At 35.8% G+C, this 12,784-nt stretch overlaps 1 protein-coding gene across 5 annotated transcripts in view; it reads right to left on the bottom strand.

The window, feature by feature from the left end:
• The window catches only part of Mpp7 (MAGUK p55 scaffold protein 7), a 259,878-nt gene that overhangs the window by 214,453 nt on the left and 32,641 nt on the right, over positions 1 to 12,784 (bottom strand). The window contains exon 2 of one of the 5 annotated variants that reach the window (XM_077802561.1): positions 11,785 to 11,925. The exons of 3 other annotated variants lie outside the window; for them this stretch is intronic. The gene's annotated coding sequence lies outside the window, so the exon portion shown is untranslated. Of the gene's footprint in view, positions 1 to 11,784; positions 11,926 to 12,784 lie in introns of those variants that run through there. One more of the 5 variants, XM_077802562.1, reaches the window with a different exon arrangement.

The following is a 12,784-nucleotide window of genomic DNA, read 5'->3' on the forward strand; positions in this document are numbered from 1 at the left end:
GGTGTTTTCATATTTCAGAAAGGAGCTGACAATTGAGTGACCACAGTTTGAAAGGACAGAAAACCTAGAGTTTACTGATACTTAACACATTTTTGACAGAACAATAAAACCTAGAGTTTACTGATACTTTCAACATTAATCATGACATTTTATGACTTCATATTGCTTATAATTATAAAACAATTAACAAACTCATGTATTTGCATAGTACTATCCTAGAGATGTTACAGAATACCAAATTATAAACACACCTAGATTTCACTTTTTAAATCAAATCCAATTCTAAAATGCTGAATCTATGTGTATATATTTTATTCTGCAGTTATTCTCATTAACCTCAGGGACTCCTGAAAACATGCTACACCAAGAGCATCCAAGACATTCCACTGTGTACATTATAATGATGGCTAGATTTCTTAACTGAAAAACAGAAGAGATGGTCTTATCTGAAAAACAGAAGAGATGGGATTGAACAAGAATAGAACAAACATACTTGGGAATTTATCCAGCTTTCTGTAAAGAATTAAAAATCAGCTATTACTCAAGTCTAGGTTGTAATACGAGAAGCTGGCATCAACTTTCATGCCCAATCTCTCCCTATCACAGCCCCCCCATTTCTAGACAATCTGCAACCACTCACTGTTTTGTGTGATATGTAAAAGTCAAAAAATAAGCCTATATCTAATATCAAACAGGGGCAGTAAAAGGCAACCAGATAAGATTTTTTTTTTCCAGTTTGGCAAACTCAAGTCTTACTAGTGGAAACTCAATAGACTCTTGAAATCTGAACCTACTTAAGTAACACTGACCAGCAAATAATTTGAAAATAAAAGCTTACATTACTGACATATATGTCAGATAAAAACCTCACTCACATCACAACTGGGTTGTCTATAACGAGCCTGTTCTCAGCTTCATTTCTTTAAACATAAGACTGGTTGGAGGGTTTTGGTAAAAGATAAGTTGGCAGGGAGGAAATTATTGCCACCCAAAAGCAGACTAGGGTGCTTAGGACTACGATTAAAGAATTTTAAAGGTTGCTGGGTATGCTCAAGTGGTTAACCAAATACATGCAAAAGAAAAAAGAACATTTTATAAAAGATAAGGACTCTGAGTTCCGTGCAGCCTAAGAACCAGATCCAAACCCAAAGGTAGGATAAACAGAAAGACAAAAATGAATAAATCTATGTTAACTCTATTTCAACATCAAGGAGACCTATAAATATCATAATGAAGAAATATTTACTAATACTTTTCCTTCCCACTTGATAAGCTTTATAAAATTTGAAATGAAAAATCATCTTCCCTAAATTTTTACACATTATACAAAGTGAGCAAAGTCACTGTTTCTATGTGGCTATTTAAGACATCATTTACCAAGTATTTAAAAAAATATATACTTTTTCTTTATCTGTTCCTCTGTGAATTCTCTTCAGTTGCATTATAAATTTCTCAGATTAACATGTGACAATGTCTCAAAAGATTCCTCATACTCTTACTTATGACACTTGAGAACATTTCAAAAACCATTAAGTTCACAAATTAGCCAAGACTTTGAAGAGTAAAATCATAGTTGCAGAAGTTCTTAAAATCTTGCTAAATGTGTCTTATGGAACAAGGATTGCATTTCTTTGCCCTAATTCCTAGAGTCAAATGTTATGGAAAAGAAAGAAGAAACTCAAGGACCTAATAAAATAAAGGGTTTACAGTCAGGAATCAGTAACACATTTCAGTGAGCCAAAAGCCTTTTGGCTTCCTGTTCTGAACTACTAATTTTGCAAAGGTATGACAAATGCAGATAATAAAATAGCACTGAATCACCCTGCATTAATAATCTGATCTTATCTTTTTAATATAAAGATTTCCAAGATTAGTCAAGCTGAGCTAAGACCTTAAACAGTCAATAAAAAGAGACCAGAGCTAATTACTTAAAACCTACCCAACAGAATTATCCCAAATGCAAATAAAAAGTATTACACAGAAAACCACAAAAACAGATTCATCTCAAAGTAAAAACCCAGGGAGAGTATACTTAACTGAGTCATTACTCCACCTACACCCTAGATAGGTCTCACAATCAAACCAACAAGAATGGCTGAGAGGGTAGCAAGGTGCAACCAACCATCTTACTCATCGAGAGTGAAGAGCTGGCTAGAAAAGCAGCTGTCCTGCCCAGACATGCAAACAACTTAATGACCACCTCAGGGAGAACAGCTGAATTCAGGCAACAAGGGAACCTACACAAATTAAGAAAGCCTATTGAGACCTCGAGAGTCATTTGCTATGTATGGTGGCCATGAAAATGATTATATAATGGTAGGGACAGGAAGCTGGCATCAAATAATGAAACATGAATTCATCCAGTTTTTCTAGTTATTTGTCAAAGTACTATAGAACTGAAAACTGGAAATCACTGAATTTTCACCTTTCCTCCCCTTTTGTTCTCTCTTTTGTACTTGTTCTAATTTGGTGCATTGGAATTCTGGGGAAAGTGCATTTATAAAAAAGAAAGAGAGATGGAAATTCATTTCTCCTTAATTCTACAACTTAATTATTATTATTATTATTTTTTTTACTGGTCAACTCTACAAACTCATAAAGTTCTAGTCACAGAGCTCAATGATGGATATTCATTCGTTTCCAAGAGCACTCTCATTTATGTGGAGTGGAGTAACCATGAGTATTTCTACTGGTCCTTGGTGGCATTCTAAAATGCTGGAAGGGAAGCAGAGGGAGATGATGAGAAGTGATAAGACATATGGCAATCAAGTAAAGGCATGTCAATTTAAAAACTAGAGAACTCTCACTCCACATTAGTCATTCCTTTGGAGCTCATGGAAGACCCTGAAAACGCTACTCAGCAGAGTCTCCCATTGTCAATTTTCTTTGCTCTAACTATCAGAACTATGCCTGAGGTCAACAGGACACACTGTGCAAAAAAAAAAAAAAAAGAATACGAAACAATCTGGAGAGGGCATGTCTAAATAAGAAGGACAGGTGGGCAGAAGTGGCTCCAGGGGCAAGGCGAGGAGGTGGGGCACTGGGGCAGAGAGCTGAGGAGGAATCAAATGCAACTACCCAGAATTCTTTCTCTGAGACAGACCTCTGCAGATGCTGCAGCTAAACCTTTAAGATGACTTGTCTTCCAGCCTACTGCCAACTGCAAACAACCACGAGCCTTCCAAGGTTTTGGTTATCAAAGCAAAGCCTATTAATTCTAAGGATTTTAGTAATCAGCAAATACACTCCAGAGAAATAAACTTTAGCCAGAATTCTACTTGTGGGAATTTTCATGATACACACAATTTATATACATGACATGGACAAGAAAACTCACCAAGCATCATTAATGACAGGGGAAAAAAAGAAGAATGACCTAAAATGTCTACCAATTAGGCAATAGTTCTTGAAAAATTAATAATGAATGAAATAATGAAAAAAACATAGAGGAGGGTTGGGATATAAAATAGGATTAATTCTTAGCCTCTATTCTTGGCACTTTTTAAATTTAACAGTTAATATTCATTGAAGTTTTGTATAATTAAAAACAGAGAAAAACCATACATACTATTACAATGTTTAAGAAATCAAATGGCAGCCATGGCCCACAATTCCATTGTAGATCTCAAGGCCTATTTAATCTATCACCATATTTAATACCTTTATGCAAGTCACTGTCTCTCCTCCATTAGACTATAAATTATTTTGGAACAAAAATAAATAAAAATTATCTTTTATAATGCCTGGCACAGAGATGCTCATTAAATGCATGGTGAGTGATTGATGAACAGACAAAATACACATTTGACCTAAGGCTAACACAGGAAAACACACTTAGCTACAGTCCTGATCAGAAGTCCTCTGAGCAGTCGCCCTGACCATGGGGAAGATAAAGATGGTTCTCAGAAAACATGAATTTCAGAAGATTCTACAATCCTTTGTAAGGATCTAGAGGTCACCTAGATCAAACTAACTCATCACAATATTACCCACACTATATTAAAAATTAAGTGACAGCAATGATCCTGGGGATGTAGGTCAGTTTAGAGCACATGTTTAGCATGGGTAAGGTCCTGGATTCAATCCCCACCAAGAAATTAAAAATATCAGAAACTAAAAAATAAAAACAAACTAAGTTGTAGCAGTGAAGTCTTCACAGTATTAAAAAGCCATAGGTAAAGTTAAGGGTTTTGTGTCATAGAATGAATTGGAAATAATATCACTTACCTGGTATCTGGAACGAAAGTCTAGGTTGTGAGAAACAAATTGGTTATATTTTCCTTGTATATTATCATTATGATTTTAAAACTCTAAAATAAAGTATTAAAGATAGGCTTGGGAGGCTGAGACAGGAGGATTGAGAGTTCAAAGTCAGCCTCAGTAATAAAAAGGCACTGAGCAACTCAGTGAGACCCTGTCTCTAAATAAAATACAAAATAGGGCTGGGGATGTGGGCCAGTGATTAAGTGCCCTGAGCTCAATCCCTGGTACCAAAAACAAAAACAAAAAAATACAAGTATTAAAGTATAAAATATGAATTAACTTAAAGCTTACAAAGAAAATCTCTGATACTTTCATAGAAACAAAAGCTTGTTTCCATGAGCATAAATATCTTTCATTGAACTCTACTTATGGTGGCTACATGAAATTACTGATCAAGACAGATGCTTAGAGCAGGAGTTGTGGCTCAGTTGTAGAGCGCTCACCTAGCACATGTGAGGCAATGGATTTAGTCCTCAATAACACATAAAAATTAATAAAGTATTGTGTCCATCCACAACTAACAAAAAAAAGATGCTATCTTCATGTTTTGGCTGGATCCCAATTAATAATAAAATTTGAGTACCTAAAGTAATAGAAAATGTAAATCCTTTTTATAATCAAAGATGTTATTAAAGTTCATTCTCTGGTTCTTTCATTAAAAATGTGTCTTATAATAAAAGCAAATAGACTTTAAATTCACATTTTTTTGTATCAGGTTGTTTAATGTTTTCCTTCAAACAATATATGCTGTTAGTCTATAATTATTTTGTATTCAACATCTATAAAACATCATTTTTAATCTCATTTTTCTTGAGTTTTTGCTTTGAACTAATAAACTGTCAATAAAAAGTAAAATATACCTACACAGTTCTCCCAATTTTCTATTAAGTTCATTAAGATATTGAATTACAATATTTTACTTAAGTAAACTATCTTTTTTTTTTTTTTTTTTTTTTTTTTGGTACTGGGGATTATCCACTGAGCCACATCCTCTACCCTTATTTATTTTTTTTTTTATTTTCAGACAGGTCTTGCTAAGTTACATAGGCCTCATTAAGTTGCTGGGGCTGGCTTTGAATTTGGGATCCTCCTGCCTCAGCCTCCAGACCCTGCTGGGATTACAGACATATGCCTCTGCACCTGGCTACTATCTTTCAGTTACATGACAACCACAAATCTACAAAGTGAGATCATTCAAAAAAAAAAAACAAATTCTCAAACCCTTGACCTATATTCTTTTGGTCTACTAATAAAGTATGAAAAAGAAGAGACTGGTATGCTGACCCCATTCCTTTGCATAAGTTAAAACTAAAGGATGAAGGGTGCAGGTTAAATTCAACCTCAAGGGCTAGGATGTTGTTAGATTCACTACTTTTATAGCATCACTGAATAAAGAAATAAGATTTACAGGAAACTTTTATATAAAAGCTTCTCTTTAAGTAAAACAGAAGACTTGAAGTTTTTCCCCAAAAAAAGTAACAAATGTCAGTAATTCTGTAACATGTTATTTGCTTCAAACTATTAATTTGTCACTCTGAATACTTCAAAACTTAGTACTAAGTGCAAGTATTTCTTTCAGAATAAAACGCCTTTTTCATTCTTTTTTTAATATTTATTTTTTAGTTTAGTTGGACACAATACCTTTATTTATTTATTTTTAAATGGTGCTGAGGATCGGACCCAAGGCCTCCCACAGCCCCAGCCATCCCCCCAGCCCCGTTCTTCATTCTTTTAAGCATTTGTCTTTAACAATTCTAGGAAATGCTATTAGTAAATCTCAGTTGCTAAAACTCCTGTTGGTCATCTTAGATGGAACGTTTGTGATGTAGTAAACTCTTAGATAAGAGTTGTCGTTATCTAATCTTACTTGTCCATCAACAGGCTTACAAAAAAATATTTTTTAGAAATAAAACATATTGAATGTTTCTTTCTTCACTGGTTTATAACACAGTATTCAAAGGTTCTTGGCAGGCTGGTGAGACAAGCAACTCTGAATTCCATAATGCATACGGGCTGATAACTCATTTTTAACTAACTGTGTGTCCTTATCATTCATTTCATAATTCAATGTGTTATAACTAAACTTATAAAATAATTTTGCTTTTAATTCTGTCCTTGCAAACCTTTAAAAAATCAAAAATCTTATGCAGTACAAGATAGGCAATATGTTTTGAGGTACTGGAATCACCTGCTTGGTACCACCACATCATGTAATAACATTCCACACAAGTGAGGTATTTAGATTGAGAAAGAGAAGAATTATCAAGGTATACAAGTTCGGATGTGAGATCATCTTTTATTATATTAATTAATGGAAAACAATTTTTAGGTTTTTATGTTTATCTTGTTACTCTATTTACTCTCAACTTTAAAAGTTTCTCATTGTAGCAAGAAAATGAGTGTCTTCCACTGAAATCATTAATATATGAAGTACTCAAAGGAACTTTGGGTATTTACAGCTGAAAAATGTAAATTTTTAAAAATGGTTTAGGCTAACTTCCTTCTATGACTATTCTAAATAATTCCACAGAGGGCGGGGGTGGGGGGGAGAGGGAGAGGATAACCCATATTACTCAATAAGCAAAACAGAAAGATATAAAATGTTAATTTTCATTTACCTTAATAAAATTCTGAAAAAAATAAATTACAGAACTACATTCCTCTCTGTAATCAAAAGTGGGAAAATTATTTTTCTAAAGCTTTAAGTTAATGGTCCCTTTAATTAAATTTAGACTCAACTATTTGTTTTTATAAATAAATATCATTTACTTCTTTGAAAAAATATCATTATAAAATTCTACCAAAATCAGACTCTGGCTAACTGTTAACTTCAAAAGCCGAACACATATAAATGCAACAATTAAGAAAACAAGCAAGATTAATTCATGCTGTACCTAACACATAATTGATGATGATGATGATGATGATGATGATGGGAGAGGTAAGGAGGAAGAGGAGGGGATGGAGGAGGAGAAAAAAAATCACAACCATTAAATGTGGACAGATTTAAAAAAAAAAAAAGTTTAAAAGCTTCCAAAGCAGAATTAGAATGGCCAAGATCATGGAGATAAAGGGAACTATTCTTGGGATGCACTCAATATTCTATACAGCCTCCCCAATACCTTTCCCGATTCACAAGCAGTGGAGATGAGAGGTTAAGAAGGCACAGAGAAGACAACTGTTAGAAGACAGAAGCTGAGCAGGGCTTTGTCAGTTTGACATGGGTAGGATGACAAAAACTGCGCTCTGAAGGGAGCTAGGACTTGAAGGGTCAAGATTCTAGAGAAAGGAAAAGCGCGAAGAAGTGAGCCTAGTGAGCTGCCTTTCTTCTCGCAGTATTCACAGATTCATCAGCAAAGCCAACCAAACCACTGGGTAGAATGAAGTTGCTAAGGGAATGAAAAACTGAGCAGAGATACAGTCTGTCTCAACATACTGGGAAGGTGAACATTAGAGTTCAGGCTCTAGCAAGGAAGAATGACCCTGGTAAATTCTACCATATTTTAGTGGGATCCCTAAAGGTCTATACCCAGTTGAGACCTCTGAAGAATTCCACCAATAGGGAAATGGAGAACTCAAAATAAACTGGACTAAACATAGTCTTTTAATCAGCTCAATCCCTCACAGAAGTTCTTTAGCTTCCAACTGCCTAAAGAAAATCCTATGTGGGAAGGTATCATCAGAGCCTCTGCAATTTTCCATATATAATGTCCAATATTCAATCAAAAGAAGGCACAGAGAAGACATACCAAGAGATAGAACCAATGGGAGGAGAAAAAAAAAACTGTCAGACTTGGTGGCACATGCCTATAATCTCAGTGTCACAAGAGGCTGAAGCAGGAGGATCACAGATTCAAGGCCAGCTTCATCAATTTAGCAAGGACTTAAGCAACTCAGTAAGACTCTGAATTAGCAGAACTTCTCATTTTTATTTTAAAAAAAATAAAAAGAGGTAGGGATATAGCTTGATGGTAAAGCACTCCCGGGTCCAATCACTAGCACCAAAAGAAAAAAAAAAAAATTACAAGTAATCCAGATGCTAAAATCACCAGATAAGGACACTAATCACAGTGTATGTTGAAAAAAATGTTAAAACATGGAGAATTTCAACAACACCTATAAGGAATGAAATGAACAGACATGGCTGACAACCATTAGGCTTTGGAGTCAATCATACCTAGATTCAAATCCAAACTCTGACATTTATCAGATTTCTTCCCCCCATTAACAGAGATAATGTCTTCCTCCTAAAGTTACTAGGACAATTAAATGCCTTTCACAGTATCTGGCCATTATGGTTTGGATCTTTTTAAAAGTCCCTCCAAGGGCTCATGTGTCACCAGGCTTGGTCACCTGGCAATGGCCCTACTGGGAAGTGGTAAAGTCATTAGGAGGCGGAGCCTAGAAGAAGGAAGTTAGGTCATTGGAGGCACAGCCATGAGGTGGATATTGCAACTCCAGCACCTTCTTTTTGCTTGCTGGACACCATGAGGTGAGCACTTGCCTTCTGCCACAATGTACTAACTTGCCCTAAAACCAAAACCAATGAAGCCAAGCAACCATGGACTACAACTTCTGAAATGGGGGCCAAAATAAACATCTCCTCCTTCGAAGTTGTTTTATCTCAGGCATTGTCACAGAGATGGAAAACTGACACACTGGCAGGTGATAATACTCAATAAACTTTGTCATGTGTGATAGTCAATAAATGTGAGATCAGAATTATCTGACCATGTTTCTTTGCATACTTTCCTTTCAATGTAGCAGAATCATATACTACTATCAACTGCTTTAAAAAAAATAGTATCAAGTGAAAACAATCCTATCTATTTTTCTTTTCCTATGTTTTTAATCACCAAGAATGTATTCTAGAACTAACAATGCATGTCAGAAAAAGTATTTTATAAACAGCACAAAAGTATTAATTTATATCCTTTCCCCAAAAAAGAGCTGAGGTAAACAAGAAGCCAGGCTTCTGCTCTTTGTTGATGGGTTTTTTTAGTTTGCTTTTTAAGTGAGAAAGTGGGAATCAAGTGATGGAGGGTGGGTGGTGGAGATGGGGCAGCAGAGAGCGGGTGAGCGTTAAATACAAAAGCCTCTACATTAGGTTTTATATCATGTGCTGATACCTATTGCACATAAAAAAAAAATCACTCTGTAGAACTTGACAACATTGGTGCTTATACAACTATTGTTTCATCTGACCCACAGCCCTCGAAGGCAAGCTGCAGCTCCATTTTACTCTTCCTGTTTATGTGAGAACCACACAGACCCAGGTCTCAATCCCACTGTCCTTCTACCCCATCTGACTCATGATTCCTTTCTAGGTAGAGCCACAGTTATACCACCAAGAAGAAAAACAAGTTCTTATTTTAAAAATGTAATATTTTAAAACTATCTGCACCAAAAATCTATAGCTGGTCTACACATAAAGCTATCTGGTAAATTTTCTATGAGGACTCATTAAACATACGGCTTTACTCCGGTTAGACTGACTGGTATCCAAAGAACATTTACTGAGCAACTATCAGGCCTGGGGCTAGGATCACAGAGAGAGGGATCCTTTCCTTGCTCTGAGGAGCACACTGGGTAGTGGGGGAGAGAGGGCCCCACACTCTGCTAAACAGTGAATAAAAGGAAATCAGAAAAGCCTCAGTGCAACATTATCATGTCACCCACTCAGTGAGAAGGCTTAGGGTTCAACCTTCCAGGCAAACTTATTCCTCCACTATAAACACTGCTTCCCAGGTTACTTGTACTCTCAAATACACCAACTCAACAAAGTTAAACAGAAGCTGCTATATCATCAATAATTTTCATCAGTAGTTCCAACTTTCCTGTATATTCTGTCCTCACAATTTTTACATTAAAAACTATTTTTTTATTTAACATTTTTCTTAAATCCAACTTTTTAACTTAAATACCTACTTTTGGATCTCTTAAAACAAATATAGTGAAACCATGTGTTTGAAGAACTAGTTATGTTTTTCTAATACACATGAAAATACAGGCATAGTACTTAAAACAAAAAAAATTCACTACAGCAGTTCTAATATAACCCAAACATGTCCATACTTAGGGAAAAGTGGCATTAAAAACACAAACCACTATATAGCAACTATTTATAAATTCTGTTTCATAGAGTACTTGTAACATGATCATGAATATCACTGACATCCCTTTTTCTACTTGTGAATTACTTTATACTTAATTACCTAAAAAAGGACTCAATTATTCCCAAGGGAAATCCATTCCATTCCAATCTCCCTGATTCTCTATAAATGAACAGATTGTCTACATCTAGTAATTAGTGATCTGAAGCAGTGATACAAATTTCCCTTATGCCTACAGATAACTATGGGTTCTTCCCTTCAATCATTTGTAAAGATAAGGAAATTAAAAACAAGTAAAAACATCATGTATCATATTTACCTATGTTCTAGCCAAGTAGCTAGTAACTCTCTTCTGATCCAATTTAAAATGAACCGAAAAGGCTATTTTCTACATGATACATTTCAGCTCAGTGAAAGGTTTAGTTTATTCCCAATTTTCTATTACAGAAAGAATTTCAATGGTTTTTGCAAGTTTAGATGACTTAAAATTTATAGTGTAAAATTATTCTTTAGCTCCTTAATGTTGAGAGCCACAGTGGCAGCAGCCCCAGCAAACTTCCAGCTGATTGGCTCACCGCAGCCCAGCAAATTTCCAGCTGATTGGCTCCTCTGCCTGACACTCATTGGGCTGTTTACGGTCCTTTCAGACCAGAGCTGCTCATTGGGTGACTCTTTTGGCTCCGCCCATGCGACCCAGCAAATCGGCCTCAGGAGCGGGAGGAGTGGGGGGAGGAGTGGGGGTTGAGGTGCTCGCAGGAAGAGCTGGTGGTGCTCTGAGGGAATTCCTGAAGAGCTTGCACAGCGCCTGCGGTCTGAAAATAAAGTCCGGTCCTGCTTCATAAGCGGCTCATGAATTCTGCGCAGCCAGACTGCCGCACCTTATCAAAGTTTTCTTATGTCAATCCAGCAAATCAGCCATAGGGAGCCCAAATTTAATTAATTATCTTTTATCTCTTAACCAAGAAAAAACTGTTCTCACCGGCTTTGTCTCAATAGTTCCCTGTACAGAATTAGCCATTTTAACAGCGAGATAATATAGGTTCATTAGCAAAAGCAGATCTTGTACACAGATGAGACAAAGAACTAACCTTGAACACTTTCCTCACCAGCAATTTACTGAACTACCATTTATGTAAGACTGCCAACTGGTTCACAGGGCAGGAACTCTCTGATGTTTATCATAAATGTACCAACCCCAGCACAGGGGCTTCACACTCTACCAGACAGTGCTTTTGATGATGAAATGGGTGGCAGACAAGATCCACAGCAACCACTATACTCCGACAAGGATTTAAGTATGGCAAAGCATTCTCTGCCATCATATCCTGGAAGTGGTCATAATAGGAACACCTGTGAGAAACCCTCAGTACTTATTCAATGCCAACAGTACATTCATTTTTCCCCTTACCTCCCAATATGTATCTCTCCTAGACTGTTCTCCATCAGATGTCCCTTGAGTAGACAGGGGGTAGGAATCAGGAACATGCCAATGGTAGTAATGCAGAATACCATCCAACTTTTTAAGGAAATCCTCTGGTCACATAATATACTAAAAAAAAAACAAGTTATTATATCCTGAGACACACACAGAGACACTGGTTTGTCTTACTTTCTGTATCTCCTTGTAAAAGTTTTACTGAACTAGTAAATGCTGGTGAAATAGAGCTTAAACTTCAGCACCATGCATTAAGCTGGGTATCCATTATCATCGGTACTTTTTATTTTAAAAAGCTGACATTTATGTTTTAGTTATTGTTTAAATTGCATAAATAATACAGCTTCAGCATTTCTAATCTGAATATGAGTTCAAAATCTTCTGAAATCCAAAACTTTTTGAGTACTATGGGATATCACAAGTGGGAAGTTCTACACCATAAAACTCTGCTTCCTACATAAAATTATTTAAAATGTTATCTTAAATTACCTTCCAGCTAGATGTATAAATTGTATATGAAGCGTAAATGAATTGTGTGTGTTGACTTGGATTTCTTCCCCAAGATATAATGTAAACAAAAATGTTCCATACTTTGAAAAATCCAAAACCCATCTTGGAGAAGGGATATTCAACATGTACTGAAGTATAAACAGGTCATGAGTTTAGAAGATAGAAGTCTGATCACCTATCAGCTCATGAACTCTTGCCCTGATGGCTTGAGAAGGCTAATACAAGGTAAAACCTCAAATGAACCTGCTTATATAGGGGGTCAAAGGACCAAGTACATCTAAGTCATACGCCATTATGAAAAACTTTAAAGAAAATCCAAAATTCTGTACTAGTAGTATATTCAAATTCTTAGGCACCATGAAATACCTTGTACCAACTAACAGCAGCTCTTAAATTTGAGAAATTTAACAAGTTCTACCAACTAACAGTAGTAGCTCTTGAATTTGAGAAATTAGGAATATGA

The sequence above is a fragment of the Urocitellus parryii genome, chromosome 9 (genome assembly GCF_045843805.1).
Source record: "Urocitellus parryii isolate mUroPar1 chromosome 9, mUroPar1.hap1, whole genome shotgun sequence".
Taxonomy (NCBI): domain Eukaryota; kingdom Metazoa; phylum Chordata; class Mammalia; order Rodentia; family Sciuridae; genus Urocitellus; species Urocitellus parryii.